Source organism: Uloborus diversus, chromosome 9 (assembly GCF_026930045.1).
Source record: "Uloborus diversus isolate 005 chromosome 9, Udiv.v.3.1, whole genome shotgun sequence".
Lineage (NCBI taxonomy): Eukaryota > Metazoa > Arthropoda > Arachnida > Araneae > Uloboridae > Uloborus > Uloborus diversus.
Window position 1 is genome coordinate 14,107,278 of NC_072739.1, and position 25,125 is coordinate 14,132,402.

Sequence of the window (25,125 nt, forward strand, 5' to 3'; positions counted from 1 at the left end):
TTGCCACAAAACTTTAAAAAAAAAACAAAAAACTCAAAAAATGGTACAAAATACAAGAAAATACTAATTTTGGCAACAGCAAAACCTAAAAACTGAAAAAAATCTAAATTAACAACACCAAATAAGAAACAGCAACCCTAAAAAGTCCGTAAAGAGTGCCAGATTTGGCGCGTAATTTTTTTTCTTTTTTTTTTGGGGGGGGGGGGGTATATCAAAGTTAAACCCCGTAAAGACTTTCTATGCAAACGTTTCCCAATTTTACCGTCTTCAAACAAATATTTTTAATAGCATCACCTGAAGTTTCCTGTATACCTGCTAGAAAAGCAAGAAAAACTTTGTCTCATATAAATGCACGGTGGATTTACCGGTCAAGAAAACAATAAAAAGTAGAGTATATTTTCCTGAGAATGAATTGGTATTCTTAGTCAAGGTTTCTGTTTTTATACGTTCAGCAACTGCAAAAATTGTGTAAAAATTATAATTCTTTTAGAAAACCATCACTAAATGTTGAAACCTAGAAGGGTGGGGTTTTGAAGAAATTGAGAAAGTGTGTACAGTGTAAAATTCGCTGGAGTAGCTTGAATGCAATTCTTAAACACAACTGGTGCACAATATTTTTTTCCGAAGAAGAAAGCTATGAAAACCTGACATTATTTTTACTTCCTTTTACAAAAAAGGAAGTATTGTATTCACAAAAAAAAAAAAAAAAAAAAAAATGTCACTCAAAAATCGGCATTTATTTCCATTTTGCTCACCCCGAATGAATATTGAGTTTTTTTTTCGACCCGACCACACGTACATATGTACCTAAGAACGTATAGACGCCCGAAATATCCATTTTGACGTTTCTCGAGTTCATTACAACGAGTTTTCTCGTGACGTTTGTATGTTCGTATGTATGCGCGATTGTACGTATGAGCGTATGTACGTATGTGCGTATGTATGTCGCATAATTTAAGAACGGTATGTCCTAGAAAGTTGAAATTTGGTACATAGACTCCTAGTGGGGTCTAGTTGTGCACCTCCCCTTTTGGTTGCATGGGTGTTTCTAAAGGGGTCTTTCGCACTGGTTTGGGGGAAAATCATTGTTAATTTCGATGCAAACTCAAGTGGTGTTATAATGGGGCACTTGGTGATATATCGCCAGTCTTTTTGTCGCCAACTTAGCAACAAATTTTGCTTTTATATTTAAATCTTGTTTCAATTAGCCATCGTTGGTGATATTTAGAGACTTAACTATTGAATCACATTAAAATTGCAACAATGGGGAAATAACATTAAATTCGTGTAAAAGTCATGTGGTGCTCGTTCATGTCAGCTCGTTCATTTATGCTCTCTAACCAGCAGAAAGTGCCTGTCGATGTCTGTTTATGTGAAGCTTACATTATAAATGTGGGTGGTACCTTGAAAAATTATGTTGGATGAATTAGCTGAGCAATCTGCAGTATATTCTGCACGAAAAGATGGTGACAGAAGCTTGGATGAAACACTATGATGACTCGCAAGACGGTGCAGTACGTTTAGCTGCTCAAGTTTTTGATTATCACTTTAAAACGAGAGGTAAAATTAGCGAAATTATTCAAAAACTTTTACTGAGAGTTCGACCCAATCAGCGCTCACCCTTTGCAGTAACGAATCAAATGCACCAATGTAGTGACCAACGTTAATGAAGCAACAATAACTTAATACATGAGAATCAAACAGGCATCATTTTCGTCCGAAATTTGAAGTTCATGAGCAAAAACCCAGGACATGACATCCCCCCCCGAAAAGAAAAATCTATTTTAGAAGATGGTGGAGTTATGGGGATCTTTTGCAAAATGTCCACAATGGGGTCGTTACCAAAATTTTAAAAGTTTTTTTTTTTTTTTTCTGAAAGAGTATGCTTAAAATCATTGGATCTGACCATTTTTTAAATAATTTGTTTAAGTTTAATATTTTTAAAAATTATTTTTTTTCGGTTGCTATTTCATTTGTTAACGCTTCTGCCGATGACATCACAAATGATGAAATGCTATTCAGTATTGCCATTCAGAGCAAAATATTTAATTCGGATTTTTACTCACGTGCATTGGCAACGATATGGTTGATAGCAAGCGTAGAGCGCAGTCTTCAATTCGCTTCTTGGTTATCATAACGTGGAAACGTGGTAGAAAGATGCGCCAAAGTATATCATTTGTGACGTCATCAAGATCACGCCTTGTATTTGAAAAATCGGACATTTAAAAAAATTAATTGAAAAAAACACTGTTGGGAAAATGAAAGTATTTTCTGGGTCCATGTTTTTTTTTTTTTTTGCTCATTCTATCAATTTCAGTGACTAAAAGCAGTACTTTTTGACTGAGGGAAACCACCCCATTATTTAGCCTCAGTAAAACCAACTGCAGCGAAGTCGCATGAAGCCCATTATTTTTTGTGCAAAAATCTTTTCCCCATCCCATAAGCGCGATGATTTGTTAAGACGCATTGGACTTTTTAAAAGTACACTTTTGCATTCCAAATGATAGTCGCTAATTGAGATATGACTTTGTAGTACTCTGCAATTGATGTACGGAATTCGAGATAACGACTAATTCATGTAACAAAAGCGGTCCGTCCAAAAAAGCACACTTTTTATGTTTGACAAACTTTTAGAAGAATAGCATCAACCCCGCGGGATTGGCTCTTTACAATCCCGAAATCCCGCGGGACTGATATTGTCGCGGGATTAGAAACCCTAGTAACACCATCAAAATCAGTATTTTGTGCACACAATTATGTTTGATTGCAATTTAAAAGAAAAACATATGAGTGGCTTTTTTTCCCCCTTGAAGTACAATTTTGTAGCGAAAATGGACAATAAATTTCAAAATGATCAAAAGTTATATAAAAATTAAAAAATAATAATAATTTCCAGAACGGTCTTGATTAAATAAAATAGACCTGTTCTGTAAAACACACACACGAAGAATAAAAATTGTATGAGCGGGAAGAGGGATAGAGGGGCACTTTTTTTCGTCTAGTGCCCCATCCAAAAACTATCTCTGTATCCACCCAAGGTCAGGGGGTCAATTGCCCCCCCTGACATTGAAAAAGTAGTTTTTCAGCGGTAAGTGGGCGTGATTTTTGTTGTTCGGATAAAATGTGAATTGAGAAGACACTCCTTATCTCCCTCCCTTCCACCCACAGGAAAAATTCGAAACGATGGGCCTGCCGCAATGTTTGCTAGTTATAGCCAATGCTGGGAGTCGAAGGGAAAATGACCGACAAAAACTTCAGTAATTCTAGAACCGCCGGGCTCCGACTTTTTCACCCCAAAATTAGTCCAATTCCGACTCGACTTTTTCACATCAAAATTTAGTCCAACTCCTATTCCGATTTTTTCACCCCAAAATTAGTTCAACTCCGACTTTTTCACCCCAAAATTAGTCCAATTCCGACTGTATGACTCTGACTCTCTTTCCACAGCCCTTGCAGAGCTAAGAACTCGAAGGGAAAGAGACCCACTCCAACTCTTATAATTTTAAAGTCATCGATTCCCGTTTCTTTTACTCCAAATTCAGTTCGTCTCCGACTCCATAGCCCTGGTTATAAACAAGCAGTGGAAGAAATGGAGTTCGTAAAACAATTCGCACATACGTGTTTTTATTTATTTTTTTATTTCTATGCAGCTCCTTAGAAATCCGCAGAAATATAATAGCGAATGATCGAGTAACGTTCCTGACGTCCTCAACAATGAAAACCGCTCCACGCTATGATAATTTGATAATATTTTTTTTTTTTTTTTGGTAATGTTTGACATGCAGGGAAATGCTTTATTTTGACGAGGCTGAACTGGATCCGGTAACTTAACTGCTTTACTGGTAATACTCATTTTAGGAGCATGAAGAAACGAAAAAGGGGTCAACATAAAAAAATTTTGGAAAAAAATAGAACCGACTTCAAATTGCTCTAAAAAGGGAAAAATAATTTTGTTCTTTAAAACACCATCGACAGTACTTTTAAACATAATTTTTGAAGTTGACGCAAAAACGGAAAGTAAAAATGCAGTGCAACCATGCTTCGTTCATATCATTTTTCAGAAAATCATCCAAAGTTAGGAGGGAAACATTTATATCGTTACTCAAATATGCTGTTATCAATGCATATGTACGTTGTAGTAAAGAAACTGGGCCTGGTTAAATTTATAGTTGTAGTTGAGTTATGACTGTGAATGATTTTATCTACCGTTTTTGCGCCAACTTCAAAAATTATGTCTTAAAAGTACTATCGATGGTGTTTAAAGAATAAAATTATTTTTCCCTTTTTAGAGCAATTTGAAGTCGGTTCTATTTTTTTTCCAAAATTTTTTTATTTCATTCTTTTTAGTGTAAATGTATTTCAGAAATAGTATGAAATTACCATCACGTGACTTCACCTTATTTTTTTTCATAAAAATGCTCCATACTGGAAAAAAAAAAGAAAAAAAAAAACTATAAACATGCCTGAAACTTTAAGCGATTGGTACTAGAAATTTATCTTTGTTCATCTCTGGAATGGATGCTTGCTTCAGAGAAGCCTTCATTCAAAATTATCATTACTATTACTGTTACTGTTGTATGGCACCAAACTTTTATAACAATAGGTTTTATATTTAATCATTTAATAGGGAAATTGCATGAAATTTACTGCTTTTTGCCAATAACTTTTTTTCTAACGAACAAATATGGTCAAACAAAGTAATGGGACCTAAGTTGAGACATCCCCTATCCATTAAAAAAAGAATCGTCAAAATCGGTTCACTAGGTAGGACGCTGTGAGTGGACAAACAAAAAAAAAACATACATACGGTATGAACTGATAACCGCCTCCTTTTTGAAGTCGGTTAAAAAGGGGCCGACGCTGTCTACTGGAGTTGAGGGTTAATTCACTGGGGTTAGGGTTAAAAGTTCAGCTATGAAAATATAATCATACAGGCAATTGCTTCGTTCAAATGTAGATGCAATTTTCACCCTTCATGCCTTGACGGGCGATTTTCTAGTTGATTAATATGTTTTGAACTGTCTTATTGTCTAGTTCTCGTGTCACACTTTTTTAAGGAATACTTATGATCCGTATAACATCTTCATTTCCTCCCCTGGCTTCGAATTAAGTTTGAAGTTTTTCATTAAGTATATTATGGATGGTTTCGATTAAAACTCCTCACATTTGTTATTCTAGCCAAAAGAATGATTTTTTTCTGTGTCTGATAGAGTTTGTTTCCTACTTCCGAGTTTGAAAGAGCTAGAATTATAACTTTTTATAGTCTATTTTAATTACAGTTTTAAGCTTAGTCACGCTTCCATTATTGGAAGAGGAGAAAGTTCTTTTGCAATGCCTCCAAGAGAACGCTAATTGGTCGGATTGGTTTGGATATGGCCCCACTAAATTTCGCTTACGCACAGGCCGTGACAATCGCTGAAACTCATGGCAATTAAAAGGCGCTACAGGTAGCCCTTGTTTTCCATTATGCTGCCATTGATTGGTGGCTGCACGGGAATCCTTTCAGCGCCTCTTGCGGTCAGACTGGACGAAGTTCAATCAAAAATAAACCAACCTTGAAACTGGTCATTGATTCGCAACTCCAACAAACTATAGGGGGCGCTGCAGCCACTGTCTAATGGCCGATGAAAAAACTAAAACAAACGCACGCTGTAACATATAAATTGCTTCTAAACTTAGGAAATGATAGATATTTTTGTTCGCATGTATGATTTTTTGTTCTTTATTCATTTGAAAAGATTTTTCAAAGTCTTTTGGTTATTCTGACCCATGTAGAAAGAGATTAGAAATTAAAAAGTATTACGAAAGTAAAAAATTATGCAGAACACACAGTAAGTTGTTCTGAAGCAGCCATTTTCACGATGTTGAATTCGGAATTCGTAAATTTTTGGTTCGCTTCGAACGGCATTTTCATTTTGTACCGTTTTTTCTATACATTAGTACATATTAAGTTCAGTTTCGTGACATTTCCGGCATTTGTTGACATTTTTGTCACATAGTCACATACGTGACAGACTGTCAAGAGTAACGTTTAACACTTGATAATTTATTTCTATGACTATATGATTGGATATCAAAAGAAATCATCATGCATTTAATTCATTCGTCATGGAAATGATTTAACTGATATGCGAAATCTTGTCAAGATACATTATTCTTTCACACAATTTTAAAACCATAACCCTATAAACAGATTTTTGGCGAACTTTTATTTTTTATTGTTCAAATTCTTAACGTTCTTTCTGGATTTTTCAATCTGTTCTGCGATAAATATTTTCAAGAAAATTTATTTGCATACTGTCTATTTCAGTAGGATACTGTAGTAACAAAGGTTATTTAAATCATTTATGTGGAATTAGGTTAAGGAAAAGTGTCCAGTCAATGTTGTTAAGTTCTTTTTTTTTCATCGAATTGAAAAACTGATATTTATTCAAATTCACTCAGAACAAGATAAATAAAATGTGTACTCACAGTTTATATCAGATATTTTTGATGTTACGCTGTTGCGGATGACGATTCCAAATGATGAATTACGCAAATAAAAAAATACACATAACAAACTATTTGTTTTGCCCAAAATGAACACATGGAACGCAATGATTTAGTTTCGTCGGCAGTTTTGTAAATCTCCGCAAGGTAGCGCATTCGAGCGCTGGAGTTGCGAATTGGTGGATGCACAGAGCAGATTGTAGTTGCACGTCGATTAAAAACAGAAAAGTCATAAATTCTCAAGGCCGACAAGTGTCAGCGCCATCTAGTGGGACCATGGTTTGTGTTATTACTTACCAGGAAATCACAGGATAGTATCATAGGGGGGAAAATTAAATAAATAGCAAGCGAAAGTGCATTGTGAAACATTTTTATGCACGCAAAAATTATTTGTTCTCGTGTCCCCGTAATCGAGATACCAAGTCTTAAAGTCCGAAGAGATTTTAAGATAAGTCGCCAAATGAATGAATAAGAGTCAGAAGAGAATCAGTCAGAAGTGAAAGACACCTCAATTTGTAGATGGATGTGGACAATGAAATAGAGAGAGAATTTTCTCGCCACAAATATTTCAAAGTAGTGGTAGTTATGCAAATTTAGTCGAAGCTTTACTTCAAAAAACCTCTTAGTAAACACATTGCCTTAAGACTTTACTTGGAAAGGAAATGAAGAAAACAAGTGAACAAAAACCACATGCAATTTGAAACTGCAATTTTCATAACGTGGTCTCATTCAGAGCGTGGCTGCACTAGATGGCGCTTACGCTTTCGGGCCTTATCAGTTTATGACTTTTCTGGGTTAAACCATGGTCCACTAGATGGCGCTGACGCTTAACGGGCCTCGACAATGACTTTCTGTGTTAAACCGATGCATCTATAATCCGCTCATGCATCCACCAATCAATGTCAACGTTCCAAAGTTTGTTTATTTTTGATTGGACGTCGCTGAATGGAACCCCTGCATCCGCCAATCAATGGCAACGTATTGAAAACAGGGGTTCCCTTTAGTGCTCTCTTTGTTGCTATGAGTTTCAGCGATTGTCACGGCGTATAAGAATTAAGTGGGGCCATGGTTAAACCGACGCAACTATGATCTGCACATTGCATTCACCAATCAATGACAAGTTTCAAAGTTGGTTAATTTTTGATTGTACGTCCGCCGCCCATTCTGACCGCAAGAGGCGCTGAGCGGAATCCTGTGCATCCACTTAGAGTCACTATGTATACAGGCCGACGCATCAGCTTAAGTTTAGCCAATTTGGATCGGATTTTTCATTGTTGCGGAGCGAGGGTTACCAGAGAAAAGTTTCGGGTTTTGCCAAATTTGCCAGAAATACTATTTTATTTAATAAACAATTCACGTCGTGCCGCTAATAAAGTGAAAAATCACCTAACGCGATAACTTGCTATAAAAGACGACTACTGAAACACGCGCTCCGATCCAAAATGGCTGATCTTAAGCTAATGCATCGGTTTGTGTATTTATATAGGGGCCAAACATCCACCAATTAAAGTCAATGTTATAGAAAACAAGGATTCCCTGTTTCGCCCTCTTCGTTGCCAAGAGTTTCAGCGACTGTCACGGCCAATAAGAGTAAGCGAAATTTTGTGGGGCCATGTTTAGTATGAAAGAGCCATTCACGAGCTGCAAGTGTCTTTTACTACGAACCGTGGCAGCACTAGAACAAATATCGATATGCAATAGCAGCTTATTATTTCGCTTGATGAAAACAAAGTGCTTACGTTTCTTTACATATATACGTATAATATCCAACGCCACATTTACGAACAGAATTTATTTTATTTATTTAAGCAAGCGAAACAAATATGTCTGAGACTGATTATGAAGATTCGCGTAAGTAAATTCGTTAAGATGACTACGCCATTTTCCTTTTAAAAATGGAAATAATTTGTGGCTGTGTAATGGTTGATCCTTCCATTTTAATTTTAATGCGGTATACAATTCAGTTTCGACAGCGGGGGATATTATAACATAGAATCTGCCAACTTGGCAAAAAAAAAAAATCCCGTTGCTCAAATAGTTTTGTTGCCATTTCTGTTCATCATACTTTCATTTTAAAGGAACACGTCTCGTTAGTCAATGACTTGTTACCTTATATTTGGCAGATTATTTTATATATAAATGGCTTAATTTCAATGTTTGGCAGATTTTTTTTAGTGTAACTTTAAGTCTTAATTAAAGGTTGGTTTTGTTTTAGAATTTTACACTAGATTCCAAATTTTAACAATATTGTTTTTGGCAACGATTGACAAGCAGGTAATCGCTTTGTTTTGACTAGTTAGGCGAAAATTTTGAAAACACGACAAATGCTCCACTTTTTGGTAACTTACCCGAGCATAGAAAAGCAATTCTTCGTATTACCGGCGGGAAGATCACGATAGGCTGAGACGCTCGGCGTTTCTTTTTGCCCTTTGTCTCCCCCCCCCCCCTTTTTTTTTGACGCCAAAAACTTATATAATGGTTTGCGGCTTTGCTAATGCGACCAAAAATAAAACGATTTGGAGGAATGATCACAAAACGTTGAACACTCGGAGCGTTTTTCAAAATTTTTCGCCAAGCTTGTCAAAAAAAAAAAAAAAAAAGCGCTTATTTGTTTATCAACTGCTGTTGAAAACAATGTTGCTAAAATATTAAATCATATGTTTAATTTTTAAGCAAAACTAGCTATTAAACAAGATTAAATGTTTCATTTAAATAATAAATAATTCGCCAAATATTTAACGTAAGCAACTGCGAAGTAATGCAATCCTTCAATTGCGTTCATTTTTAATGAACATCGATTGATTATAAACAATAAATGTTCTTTTTAAAGCATAGAAGAAAAACTGGCGAAAGTAGGTGTTTTCCCATTTGGTCCAAAAATTTCAGTGAAGGAAATTAATTTCCCCAATTTTGCACGGTCTACGAAAAAATAATTTTCATGTGGATAAAGCTGACTTGGTTAAAAATCATACATAGTAATTCGATTGCTCACTCCTATGATAAAAACATATCCCATTTCTGAAACTGCTGCTGCCATTTTTGCTCTCCAGGATGTCATTTTTCATTGAAATGAATCCTGTATTGTTCTTATTGTCTAGATATGTAGTATTTTTATTGAACGGAGTATTTTGCATTTAAGGGTAGGTTTTTTTTCTAATTTAATAAAATTGTTACTCTTGTTTAAGGGCTTATTTTTTTAAAACTAAATATTTAATTTTTAATTTCAACATCATTGCTCTGGGCAACGTTTGAAAAGCAGGGTTACGGTAACGTAGTCGGGGCGATTTTTCAAAAATCTTGTCTTCAATGTCGTTTTTAAAATCCGCCAAATAAATAAATTATGCCCAAAAACTCTATTAACAATTCAAATCAGCCAAATTAATTGTAATGAAAAGAGCCAATAAACATTTCGACTAAAGAGTAAAATTTTCCGCCAAGTTCATTATTTTTCGCCAATCTTACTGAGAGATCACGTTACCATAACCCCACCATTTATATCGTATGTGCCAACTTCTATACACGAGTTCTTGGGAACATATCCATATTTAATAGGGACTTCACTAATAAAAGTAACCCTGTTGTATTATCATATGTTAATTAACTTGGTTTGGTGCATGTCTGTTGGGGTGAATCTAGAAACTAAATTTTCACCCACTTTCTGTGAACTGATTCTTTTGAAATTTGATGTGCCGACCTGATAACAATATAAATTATCAGGTCGGCACATCAAATTTCATCAGTTATATATATTGATTCATGATCAAATTAATTTATTTAACTATTAATTATTAGTTACTCTTAGGGCGCGTTCATAAAGTCTCACGAAACTGACTGGCTTAACGAACGTTAACTCGTCGGTTTTTAGTCAACCGCGTGCACTTTTTGAACGCTCAGTTAAAAGTAAGGATGGCGGATGTTTGGATGCAGACGACGCAGGTCATTGCTTTGGCGGAGGATGTGTTTTTTGAAGTTAGTGATAAAAGAAAATGACTAAAGGATTCTTTTTTTGAATAAAATAAAAAAAGAAAACAAATCGTCAAAATTCCTTTCAACTAAATTCGAACTTAATTAAGATATTTTTTTTATATTCCATCATTGTTTCTTTGCACAAAACAACAAACTAACAAACTACACATTTAATAAAACAGTTAAAAAAAGAATCGGTTCACACATTCTATTTTCTGCCCCACTGTTTGCATATTCAGTTAATTTCTAAAAAAATCTGAAAAAAAAAGTATAGAAAACAGTCTCTTGTTTACTAAATTGGTGTATCCCCGGTATAAGCGGAAAATGCGTCAGGCCGACGCTTTTTGAATAGAAAACGTTTCACTATAAATCTACTAACTTTTATAAAATCAGATATGACCCGACTCAAACAAAATATCTTGAATTATTTGTTGCAGTTATATGTAGTAAAATACAAAATGTGTTTTAAATTTAAAATTTCTCCGTTAAGACCTTAGAAATAGTAGGCACAGGTGTATTTAAATTATTTGACTAAAAGTAAAGTACAATGCATTTGTAAAGGCTATTAAAATTATATGCATTTATATGTTTTTTTTTTTTTTTTTTTTTTTGTTCTTTATTGTCAGTTGTCTAGATGAAATAAATAATTAAAGTGTGAAGTATTTATTTCGATTTCGGAGATATTTCGATAATTGGGAATCTGGCGATCTTTCTTCATTGGCGTCAAGTTTTGGCTTCAGCGCCTGCGCGAGAAGTATTTTTCTTTGCAAATCAAAATAAAGAGATCGGAAACATCTATTCACATAGGGTTACTATAAATCAGCAGGGTTACCAAAATAAAACTATTTACGCCGCACCAGATTCCCAATTATCGAAATATCCCCTCCATTTCTTTTATTTAAATTTTCTCAATCCTGAAATCCCTGATGATTTCTCGCAACAAGATTTCATATGCTCAACAATAAACTCATTATGAACCGCACATATATCGCATTTAAAACACAAACATTGCATGCACTGGGCGCCGCCATTTTTTCTAACTGAGCAAAGAGCAAATCACCATAGACATGGAAACCGGTTCGCTCGCGCTCTCTTAAGGCTCTTCTATACCGTCCATCTTGGTTTTCGACGCTAATGCTTTCTCTACGGGAAAATCTGCTACCTATGCAAAGCATAACACGAGAAATTACTGGAATATTTTCATGCGATTTGTTTTAAACGATGGCTATGACACAGAACTAGATATGCGCTTTTTTATTTTTTCTGTAGTTATTTTGAAATTTTTTTAATAGCATTTTAAAACTTTAAACGACTATTTTAACACGTTTGAAAAATGATATGGAAAAACTGAAAAAGGAGCGCAAAAGATTGAACATTTCTCTTTAAAAACATATTTTGAGTTTGTTTCTGAGACAATTTGTTCGATTGATATTCTCCACGGAGTAAAGCCTTGTTTTCGAAAAATTGTGAAAAACTGCGAAAAACACGCCTTTCACCAGACCACACCCATTTCCTCCCACTTTGAGGGACCACTTTCTCTTCTCCCCCAGGGTCTTCAGGGTCTCGTCTTCTGCTTCTCCGCTCCTCCGCTTTGGCAATAAATTACTGAATCCCTACTAATGACCATTCATTCTTTGTCGTTTTATGTGTTGGTCTTGTATTTCTGTGACATCGACGAAACTCGTTCGAAAAAGAACAGTTTTTTTCTTCTTTCGAGTTCTATTCGATAAGTTTTTGTAATTATTTAGGTGATATATTTTTCAATGCTGTTTTAATATAAGTACCCCGTTTAAATGTAGAAGTTATTTTGTTTGAAAAATCAGTGAAAATTACCGCATCTTATAATGGGAAAAAAATTCGAAATGCCATTTTTATTTATGTATTTCTTTATTAAATTATTAATTTAAAAAATATATAGCCAAGTCAGTGGCGGATCCAAACTATGAATTTGGGAGGGGAACTTTTTCTGCAATTTATGTTTAGGGGGGGGGGGGGGTATATGATATTACTTATATTTAAAAAATAACCATGAAAATTGAGCTATTCAACTTATTCTCTGCGTCTTAACGCGTATTATAAAAAAAATTGTGCATTCCAAATTCTGCAAGTAAAGCTCTCAAAAAATAATTTAAAAAACCGTTTTGCCCATTTCTGTATTTGTATTGTTGTTTTTATATTTTAATCTTAAAATGTTCACCAACTGATAGGGGGGTCCAGGGGTTCTCTCCCGGAAAAATTTTGAAATTGTAGTCCTAAGAACAGTTCTACACGGTCTCCGATGAGGTTACACGGGGAGAAAAGGTTCGGAGGGGGGGGGGATCTTCGATAAAATTTTTTAGAAATTGAAGTTTTAAAAAGCGATAGTTGTTGACTGTAAGGTAAGAAATGGGACTTTTTGGGCCTTACCCCGATAGATTTTTTTTTTTTTGTATAATAGATCTGAATCGATCACCCCTCCACCCGATATTTTAAAATTGAAGTTCCAAAAACGCAGTTACAGACAAACTTAGATGATGTTACGAACAGTGGAGTTCTGGGGCTCTTCCCAAAAAATATTTCGAAACTGAAGTCTTAGAAAACGAAGTTTTTAAGAAATATTAGTGACGAAAGGATTTAAACGCTCTCCCCCCCTCTTACATTTTTCGAAATTGTAATTTTTTTTCATTTTTAGATTTCCAACGAGAGCATTCGGGCCCTTGTCTGGAAATTTTCGTAATTGTCGTCTTAAAAACGTGATTGTAGACCATATTCAGTAACGTTAGGGGTAAGGCTATTTTTCAAATTTGAAGCTCCAAAAAAGCAATATTAAACGACTCTCGACGTTTTCAGAATGCGAGGTGTTAGGTAGTCCTCCCCTGGAAATTTTTCGAAATTGAAGGCCTGAAAATGAAATTTGAGGGGCGCTTAAAAGGTTTTGGTGGGGGAAAGGATACTTCCAGAGCATAGCATTATGAAGACTTTCTTATTTTTAAACCGAATAGGAAAAAGGAATAAAAAAAGGAGGGAGGATAAAAGAAATAGGAGGTGCGAGATGTAATTAACTGATCAATAATCTGCCACGATTTAAAAATTTCCAGGTTCATTTCACTAGAAATTTTGATTATTTTCGCGACATTTTCCCCCTTTTACGAAAATAATTTCGTTTTCCCCAGGTACGTTCTATTCTTCTCTTTAATTATAATAAATGTTTTAAAAAACATTCTAATCTGCCCTCTGTGGCGGTACACCCCCCCCCCCCCCCTCTGGTTGTGCCACTAAATTGTGGAAGCTTTGCTTATAATGATACTCTACACCAAATAAATACAAAAGACAGTTTAAACAGGTTTGTGTTCAAAAAGACTTCTTTAAAAGATTAGTACTGGAAAACAAATGAAAAATTTTACTCCACTCTTGTTTTAAAAAATTTTAGGTACACGTGGGATTTTTTGAGGGGAGGGGAACATTTCCCCAGTTCCCTTCCGAGGATCCGCTACCGCTATTGTCTAATCGCTTTTCCTGAAGCCTTTCGTCAAGTTCTAAAAAACAAAAAAAAAAAAAAAAAATCCTGTACTCTGTTTTCTGAACAATCTTAGGATCATTTGGTTTTTTTTTTTTTTTTTTTTTGAGGGAAAAGGGAAACATTCCCCAGTTCCCCTCCTGGGATCCGCTTTTGCAATTCTCTCTTCACTTTCCTTGTGCCTTTCTTCAAGTTCAAGTTCTAAAGAACAGAATAATTTTGCTATACTCTGTTGTGAAAATTTTTAGGTACACATGAGATTTTGGGGGGAGGGGAACATTCCTCCAGTGCCCTCCGTTTACCCGCTTTTGCTATTTACTAATCGCTTTTCCTGAAGCCTTTCTTCAAGTTCTAGTTCTATAAAATAGAAGAATTTTCCTGCACTCTGTTATGAAATTTTTTAGGTATCTCTGAGATTTCGGGGGGGGGGGGGGGGGTTAGAGCATTCCCCCTGTTCCCCTCCGTGGATCCACTTCTGCTGTTGTCTAATTGCTTTTCCTGGTTCCTTAGTTCACGTTCTAAAAAACGGAAATTTTTTCCTGTACTCTGTTTTCTGAACAGTTTTAGGTACTCTTGGGATTTTTTTTTTTTAAAGGGAGATGGGGATGGGAGAACTTTCCGCAGTTATCCCCTATTTGGATCCGCTTTTACAGTTCTCTTTTCGTTTTTCCTGGTGCCTTTCTTCAAATTCAAGTTTTAAAAACGGAGGATTTTTCCTGTATTCTATTCTGAAAAATTTTAGGTACACTTGGGATTTTGGAGGGGGAACGTTCCCCCAGTTCCCCTCCCGTGGATCCGCGCCTGAGCCAAGTACAGTGATTGCGATTTATATTTCGATGTGAAATTTGCAAAAATATAAACGAATTCACTTAAAATACACTAGCCACATTAGGGGAAAAGTGGCGAGTAAATCATGAAATTTCCCACTCCTGAGTGTATCTGCAGTAGAATGAGATTAATCTGGCGATTATACATATTCCGCAGAGATTATTCAAAATGGGGTTGTTTCCTTCAGTCAAAAGTACTATTTTTAGTCATTGAAATTGATAGAATAAGCAAAAAAAAAACATGAAGCGAGAAAAAACTTTCATTTCCAGATGCTTATTTTTTAACATGTCCGATTTTGAAAATAAGACGTGGTCTTTATGACGTCACAAATGATGTACTTAGGCGCATCTGTGTATTGCGTTTTCACGTTATTGTAATCAAGAAGCGAATTAAATATTGCGCTCTACGCTTGCTATCAACCATATCGTTGCCATTACACTTGAGTAAAGATGCGAATTAAATATTACGCTCTACGAATGGCAACAGTGAATGGTATTTCATCATTTGTGATGTAATCGGCAGAAGCGTACATAATAAAAGCGTACCGATTAAAATAAATTTTTAAAATTATTAAACTTAGTCAACATATTTAAAGAACGGTCAGATTCTATTTGCAACTCCAGAGCTCGAATACGCTACCTTGCGGTGATTAACAATACTAAAGAAAAAGGTAAAACATTCCATTCCACGTGTTTTCTTTGAGGTAAATTACAGGCTTCAGACAGTTTGTTGTATAATGTAATTTCAGAAGAATAGAAAAGAAAGCTTCCCACAAACACGATCAAAAATTACTGTCATTCACCGTCAAAGCAGGTTATAAGTTACGGCATCTGTTTTTCTACCTTTTTCATCCACCATTAGACAGTGATTGCAGCGCCCCCTATAGTTTATTGGAGTTGCGAATGTTTTTAAGCATGCTCTTTCAGAAAAAAAAAAAAAAACTTTTAATTTTGGAAACAACCCCATTGCCACTAAAGTTGGGAAATAGTCTTTGTTATAATAAAGCTGAAAGTCTGTCTGTCTGGATGTCTGGTTGTCTGGATCTCTGTGACGCGCATAGTGCCTAGACCGTTCGGCCGATTTTTAGGAAATTTGGCACAAAGTTAGTTTGTAGCGTGGGGTGTGCACCTCGAAGCAATTTTTCGAAAATTCGATTTTGTCCTTTTTCTACTCCAATTTTAAGAACACTTTCCCGAGCAAAATTATCATACGACGGACGAGTAAATTACCAAGTTATCATAACGTGGAACCGTAATATGGTAAGCCAATAGGCGAAAAATTCACCATACATTTTTTGTAATTATACAGGCGAACCATAAGACCTTTTAATTTTCTACTACAAGCAGAGCCGTGTGGGTACGACTACTATTTAATATTTATCAAATATATTTCTTGACTCGTAGTGGTGAATACAATAAAAGTCCATAGCTTTACTAAAAATCAGGTCAATTTGTATAGAAAAAATATTTTGCTTGACAATGTTCCTGAACTAGCAATATTAATTAAAAATAATCGTCTCTTTCTGGAAGAATCAGATATATCACACACAACGATGCCTTTGAAAATGAAGTTTAGTAAAAAAGTTGGTAATAATTCGGAAAGTCACAGCAGAATGAGTCTGAATAGGTTATCTTACAAGAAAATGTTTTTCTTTAGAATATTGGCTTGGTTTGCTTTTTGATATGGAGGTTTTGTGTGTTATGCATTTACTTTCAGATCTTTAATTTTCAAGACTTTGACATTACATAGAATTCTAAATATGTAATTAAATTTGAAGTTCCGTTTTGTTTAGGTAAACATTAAATAGTTAATAATATAAACTTTTTTTTTATAGAATTAATACTATTATCTAATATACATTTTCCAAGGCAAGAAATGAAAGTAATGGGCAAAAAAAGGCACATTTCAGTTTTTTAATTGAAATATTATTAGAAATTTTAATTGCAACCGAAACATTTTTCTTTTTTTAGACGAGTGAGTTTTCTTGTGTTGCTTGAAAATGTTCAGTTTTTGCAATTAAGATCTCATTACTCCACAAATAATCCTAATTTATTGCATTATCCACGAAGAATAGGAAATTATGTGAAAAACTAGTAAATTTGATAAACATTACATAATGTATCATATTTACCAAGTCTATTGAAAATTATGAATAATCGTCGCTAGTTATATATAATCAACAGTTTGTTTCCGTTACACACACACACGGCAGGGAGATACTTGGGCACCCGAGTAGGAACGTAGGTGGTTTTTGGAACGCCAAAAAAAGAACCAAACCGTTCCAATTTTAATTTTAGGATCTGAAAATGGCATTAAATGGCTCTTTCTACCCGAAATAATTAACCGATTTCTTTAATTCAAGTCCCATTCGAAAGTCCGCGAAAAACACCCAAAGAGTTCCTTTATTTCCTTCGAATTTTGAAAAAAAAAAAAAAAAAATTCTGTAAAATATCCGGGAAAACATTAAAAAGCACTGCTAAGATATATGGTACAGAAATTTTAAATCGGAAAATTATCGTTTGCGCGATCTCATTTTAAATTAGCGTTCAGAAGGTTACCCCTCTTTTTTTCTCGGTTGTGGCTAAATAAAATTTTGTTTTCTGTTTTTGTTTTGAGGTAAAAATTTCTCCTTTTGATTATTATTAGGCGATTAGTCTTCTTTTTTTTCTTTCTTTTTTTTTAGGATTTTAGTTGTATTTCTGGAGGGTTGCGTTTAATTTTTTCGGGAACTGTTGATTTCCCGTTTTCTTTTTTCTATCTTTGAGAATGATTGGTTTGATGGGAAATTTTGTAGTATTTTTTTTTTTTCTCTCTAATTGAAGCCTGATTGTTGAACATGCGTCATTTGACAAAACTTATATTTTCGAGGTATACCGTGCAAAGCCTGGAAATGCAGCTAGTCTATATAAATAAAACAGAGAATATATTTATATGTGTGTGTGTGTGTATGTTACCTGTACAAATCCACAGTTTACGTCGGATCTCGACCAAATTTGGCAGGGAGGTACTTGGGCACCCGAGAAGGAACGTAGGAGGGTTTTTGAATGCAAAAAGTACCGAACCTTTCGAATTTTAATTTTCAAGCCTGAAAATGGCATTAAATGGCTCTCTCTAACCGAAATAATTAGTCTATCAGTTCGATTTTGGTGCCATTCAAAAGCCCGCGAAAAACACCGATAGAGCTCATTCATTTCCTTCGAGATTCACCAAAATAAACGAGCTGATGTGTGCATCACATGACTTCCTTTTATACCAATTTAAAGTTATTTCCTCATTATTGGCAATTTTAATTTGATTCAATAGTTAACTCTCTAAATATCACCAACAATGGCCAGATTGAAACCAGATTTAAAAAAACAAAACAAAAAAAATTTTTTTTTCAAAATTAATTTGAATTTTGAAAACTCCCATACAGTTCATTCATTTCTTTCGAATTAAAAAAAAAAAGGCCGTTAAATCACCGGGAAAAAACTATCGTTTGCACGATCTCATTTTAAATTAGCGTTCAGTTGGTTGCTAGGTATTTTTTTCTCGGTTGTGCCTAAATAAAATTTTGTTTTTGTTTTGAGGTAAAAAATTCCTCTTTTAATTATTGTTTGGCGATTTATCTTCTCTTTTTTTTTTTGGGGGGGGGGGTGGATTTTAATTGTATTTATGGAGGGTTGCGTTTAATTTTTTTGGGACTTTTAATTTGCCGTTTTCTTTCTTTGAGAATGATTATTTTTCACCCCAGCTGCCTATTTTTTAAAAAGTGCCTGTTTTTCACCCTAGTTAGAGGTACCATTTCGGCTCCATATTGGATGCCGCTAGTGGTCAAGTGTTCAACCCCTGAAAGGTGCCGAATGCAATCTGTAGTTTTAACAGTATACTCGAGCATCGCAGAAAGATTTGGCACTGGCACCCCTGAAGATGTTTTAAACTTTAAAAAATATGTCTTTATAGCTTTCTCCTTCTTCTTCTCCCTCATTTTAAAATAAATTTTTAATTAAATATGTTAGGTGCTCATATTTTACATCTTCAAGAAAACTTGAAAAAACACCAAGCATTCATACGTTAATTACAAATTTTAATCGTAACGGAAAAGAGCCTCATTCCTATTCCACGTGAACGAAAATAAAGCAGAAATACCAAAAGAAACCTTTTTAAAAAAGCTTTGTAGGATTGTAGCATATTTATATTTTGATCACAGAATTACAGCTATGGAAAGTTTAATTACTAGCACAACATAATAGATTATTGCGAGGTAGAGTTTTGCAAGAGTGTGAAGTAGATATTTTTCAGACATTGTCATTAACTTTTAAAAATTTTTTTGTCAGTTTCCCTGTTGCAACATGCATGCTAGAGACGCATCGAGTACTCGGTACTCGGCCATATTTTGAACATGAACTCGGCCAATACCGCGTAGTTGTAAAAAATTGAATATTGTTCAAAGCAGATTTTACAATTAATAAAAAAGTGCAAGCATATAATATACTGCAATCATTTACAATTCAAATTTAAAAGTCAAATTTAAATTTTGAGAATAATGATTTTTTTATGCTTCAATGGAGTAAATCTTCTATTTTAATACCCAAAGTTAGTGAAACTTATTTATTAAAAATGGAGCAAAAAAGGTAAGTACAGAAAATATAAAATTTTTATGTTATTAAATGGATTTTTGCAGCATAAAAGTACCTTTTCTTAAAAAATAAAACAACGTTAAAACCACAAATGTGCAGGAATACTGCAGACACGTGTTCTGGCATTACAGGAAATGCTTTTTCAATGCACAAAACGTGAGCTTATGGATTTGAAGACATCCGACAAAAGTCGTATTATTAAACATTCATTAGCTCACATTTTATGCACTGAAAAAGATGTTCCTTGTGATGCAGAAAAACGTGTCTGCAGTGCTCCTGCACATTTGTGCTTTTAACGTTGTTCCACTTGCTTTTAAACATTATTTACGTTTGGCGGACTAGAAGTATGGATTGATATAATTTGTTTTAATTCCAACTTGATTAACACTACCTTTTATGTATTTGTTTATTTTTAATTTAAAAAATAACTTATTTGTCAAAATTATTGACAGAAACAAATCTTTTCAATAATGCGCAATTAAATTTCGGCTGGAATTTTGTTTTTAAAACTATTATTTGTGTGTGTGTGTGTGGACATGGAGGTATATACTACTCTTCCACTGACCACTGAGTTCAAAATTCGTCACGTGTGTGTCGGTGGTTCTTCTTAAAACATAATTGGAACTTGGAACTCGATACTCGACCAAAGTGCTACTCGGTACGTCTCTAATGCATGAATTACTGAAAGGTTCTTTTGTTCAATGAAATGATAAAAAAATATTTCCTAACATGTTTCCCTTCGACATACTGGGTTGATAAAATTAGAATTTTTATCATATCCTCCTTGAATGTACGCGAACCTTTTGTTTTAATGCCTGGTCTGTGCTCGGCAGTTATAAAATGGCTTTTAACAATTTTCCAGTGCACAGTTCACCGTTTTTGTGCAATGTTAATTTTTGTTCTCAAGGTGTCATTATTGTACTTAATGATATTGATCTCAATTATTTTCATTACTGCATTAAAAAATTCAAACCCTGAGCAGTTTTAAATCGAATGAAAGAAGTAGAAATACTTTTTCCGTCGGACTGCGATCCATTGTTTCCACTTTATATCATGTAACTTGATTTTATGTTATGTTATTAGGTAGTTTTTATTACTTACTCCTTTCTTCGGATTGCAATGTTGCGTTGAAAACCCGAGTACAGTCAAATACATCAATTGATATGAAAAAATAGATTCAAGGAACGGGAATTTATTTCTAACTTGTAGCATTGTGGAACTGATAAAATTTTATTCAGGGCGAATGACTAATGTCTGAGAATAACATCCATATTTATAGTGGAATATGTTTTTGTTAGTGATAGTTCTTGAAATTGCGCCTTTTATCGCAATGACTATTATACATCCCCTTCCCCCTCGTAACATTAATTTCTGTTCCCGCCCTCCGCCCCTAATTGTAACTGAAAAGAGAAAAAAAAACCTTAGAATGTTCCTATTTATTCTCAAGTATCACTTATTGTGATATGTGCAGTAGTTTCGGAAATTCGATTTTTAAAAATTTTGTTCATCATTTGTGCGCACCATGTTCAATATTGAAATTTAGATGATTAATAAAGCACTTGAATTTATGTTATAACTTTTCTTCTCTCTCTTTTGTTTCTGCCTTCATTTCTCAATTCTATTTTCTACGCATTCTGCAAATTTTCTAGTTTGCAGAATAAGTTAATTTCCTGACACATGGTCTTCTTTCTTCTTTTCTTCTATCACCCTTTGGCGGGAGAACTTGAGTGGATCCCTCAGACAGCTTTCCCTGCTATTCCTTTCGCTGAATACCAAATTCTCGGAAATCGTAAGCAGTTAGCTCTAGAAACACTTTGAAACGAAAACACATGTTTAGGTGGGGAAACAGGCCGGGTGGGAAACATGTTTTGGAACAGGATCCTTCGAATCTTTCTCTCTCTGCCCTCGTCCGATCGCTAAGACAGTACCTTCGGGCACAGCTTAGATTTATGGCTGTCCATTCACGTACTCAGTGATTGACGCTGTCCATCATGAAATCTGACCAATTAGCAGTGCAGAAAAAATCGAGTTAGACCCTCCCAGATACACCCTCTGTGTTGCCACAGATTTCGTGATTTCGCCGTGTCAGATTTTACGGAGAGGTTTAGAAGAGCCTTAACTAGATGGATCATCCGGTGGTAGAAAAGTGATTCCTTTTCAACCAACGATCGTCCGCCATTTGTAGGGCAAGAACTTACCACCGCGCATCACATAAGCTTACTATCGGTACGTTTTCCCCAATTTTCTGGGATTTTTCTGTTTTAAAATAGTACTTTCAGTGAAAGATTTTTTTTTTAATTTGAAAAAAAAAAAAAATCCTCAAAATCATTTTTCTGTTCGAAATTAACTACTGGAGGTAATTTCAAAACAGAAAATAGATTTCGCATCTTCTTAATTTGTAACTCATTCGTCATTCAGAATTATGCGAAACATTAAAGTATACTTTTGTCTTTAACGAAAAATTAATTTTTGGGTAACGGATAAGTCAGTTTTAATCACTACGAGGATTTTTTAGGCTGCATCTGGTATCTTGTGTGAATTTTGGCATATTTTCAAATAAAAGGATTTTAAATTAACTCGGATATATCTGTGAAGTTTACTGCATAAAATTTGCAATTCATGGGTAAATTTATATGTACTTTTGGTTAGTAATAAATTATAAATTTAAGAAATCAAAATTGATATTGAATAGCTTTTAAAGTCATGATAACATGTTTAATTACTCGTAATCAGAATATGCAAGAAGTAAAATTTACAAAATATTTTTATTGAACAAAAATGGCATAAGGTACATAGATTTGTAAATCTCACATCCACTTTCGGATCACAATCAATAACAAATATTATGAAATAAAATAATATGTAACACTTGCAACTAAATTGTTGATAAAACACGAAAATTTGCTATTAATTCTCTATTATGTGCAGTTTTTAATGGTGACAACTTTTCAACGCTAATTTTTGATTGATCTAAAAGTTTATGTCCTTAAAAATACAAAAGGCTTTAGTTTTCGAGCGGTATCTGCCTGCATGCGTGTGAAAAATGTTATCTATTTCTCACTGAAACTTGCTAAATTTAAACTTTTATTAAAATTACGAGAGACCTACAAACTTCATATTTCGGTTACGGAGACACGAAGGCAAAAAATTTACGAATCTAGACACATAATGTACTTAGCTCTTTCCATTGCTACTAAATCATCAATATTTTTTCGTTATTACACTATCGTATGGTTTCCCAAGTATCTTTGAAACTTAAAGTTGAAGCATTAGTTATCGTTATATTGTTTTAAAAGCTAGTAAATTGCATAAAACTATACGTAATCAGCTTATATGTTAACTTGTTAATAGTTCATGTTTTTCTTAAAGCAAAATTAAAATAAAATGCTGTTTGGTATAAGTTTATTTATGCTATTTTATACTTAACGGATAATTTAATCGTTATTAAAGAGTATGGTTTTTGTTAATTTTTGTCTGATTCTACTACGCTTACAGTTGAGATTCTTAGAAATATGGTGACATCTGGTTTTCACATACAGTCGAACCTCCATATATCGAACTTCCACATATCGAAATTTTATATATATCGAAATCCCAGCAAATTTCTATGTTCATCATATAGAAAAATAGTTTCTATATATCGAAAAAATCCCTATATATCGAATTTTCTTTCGAGACATTCGTAGATTTTTTTTCCTCTTTAGACTGTTTGTCTCATGAAAAGTGAAGGTTAGAGGAGAAAATTACGTCCACTAAAGGTTACTACGGAACTCATAAGAAATCTGTGGTTGAAAGGTGTGTAGTTACGTCGTTGTTCCGTTCTGAAGTTCATAAATCCCCTTAAGTTTATTTCAAAACTTAGCTGTAACCAGTAACACTGTAAAATCAGTTTCAAATTATCCCTTTTGTTTGTTGATTATCATTTCTAGTCTTCTTAGCTTCAGTAAAAATCAGTCAAGTTAAGTAGATTAATTTTTTACTTTTCTCTCGATCACATTTGTTAAAACGAAAATCCCCTAATGTTGCGATCAAGTTGAATTGTCAAAGAATATGAAGATGTATAGTTGGCGTAAAAATATCATTTCTGTTAATTTTTTAATCAACTTTCAATTAATCCGATACTCGTGTAAATTATAAATTGGGTATCATACACGAAAGTCAGCGTTTATTTTAATGTTTTAGGAGGCTTTTATGATAAAATAAGATCGTTTCCATACATCGAAATTTTTATATATCGATTTTTTCCCCCGGCAATTTGCTACTTCGATATATGGAGCTCCGACTGTATTGGTTTGCAAGTAATTTTATTAGTTGAAGTGTATGCTCCCTATCTTTATCATCATTGCCATGATCGATCTCTTTAAATAATGAAATGCAAGTAAAAATGGCTAGCACTAAATTGACAATTTTGGTTCTTATTTTAACCACACACATTTTTGGTAAACCTTTGTTAATATACTTACGGATACACTTTTCTGTTTCTGAGCAAATTTTAACACTATCCTTAGACGGTTTCGTCAACCCTCCTTTATTTTTCCTATCAAATAGAGCAGTATGCGTTACAATATTTTTACTCCTGTTGATTATTTAACATTATAGTAGCTCAAACTAAATTCTACGCTTCTAAATACAAACTCACTCTCATCTGTAGAAATATACATTGCTTCCTTTCTTTGCTCTATTCGTACACTTAAAGGCTGAACACGAAGTCGGCATGGTTGAGTTTCATCCACCTGAAAAACTCTGAGAAACGAAGCAAATGCTGTTCAACCACCAATATATTAGCCCTCACAATGGCGGCCGAGTTTACTCCTAGGGAGAATCACTTTCCCCTCCGAACTTCGGTAGGCTGATCCATCTAGTTAAGTGAGTGAGAGCGAACCGGTTCTTATGTCTATGCAAATCACCCTTTTCCTTCGTGAGCTTTGCTAAGAATTTTTCTTCATGAAACTAACCCAGTTACACTTTTTGAACGACCAGTTAGATAACGCTTTCTCTTTTTGAGCGCGTCGTTCGGTTAACTCGCTTCACTCGTTTAACGCGTTCGACTTTATGAACGTACCCTTACTGTATTAACTTAATTTGGTGTTTGAGTGGTCGGACGGAATCTTGCAATTAGATAACGCTTTCTCTTTTTGAACGCGTCGTTCGGTTAACTCGCTTCACTCGTTTAACGCGTTCGACTTTATGAACGTACCCTTACTGTATTAACTTAATTTGGGGTTTAGAGTGGGCGGACGGAATCTTGCAATTTCAAAATCGAATCTCGCAACTCTTTTGAAATTTGGTATGTGAACTCAGACTGAATGGTATTACGCATTTCAATAATCAACTCAATTAATTAACTATTAATTATAACTAATTTATTCCAATTTTATGCACCTTCATTTCACCCACCTCTTTGTGATCGGATGCCACCTCTGACACGATAAAAAAGCTATAATAATATTCTATGATTAACTCACTTAATTAACCTTAAACATATCATTCCAGTTTTAATCAATATTTTTGCATAAATCTTTTGAAAACGAAAAAATTCTCAAAAATGCTTCAAAAAAGGCAATTAAATATCCACTGAAATCCATGATTTTTCTGCATCAGATAAAATTTGTTCCAATTTTACAACGTAATTACAATGTGAGTTATTACCGTTTTAAACTATACTTTTGTGCTAAAAAGCATGGGGGCGGGGTGGTGGCCTTCAATTAAAAATTCATTGTTGATCAC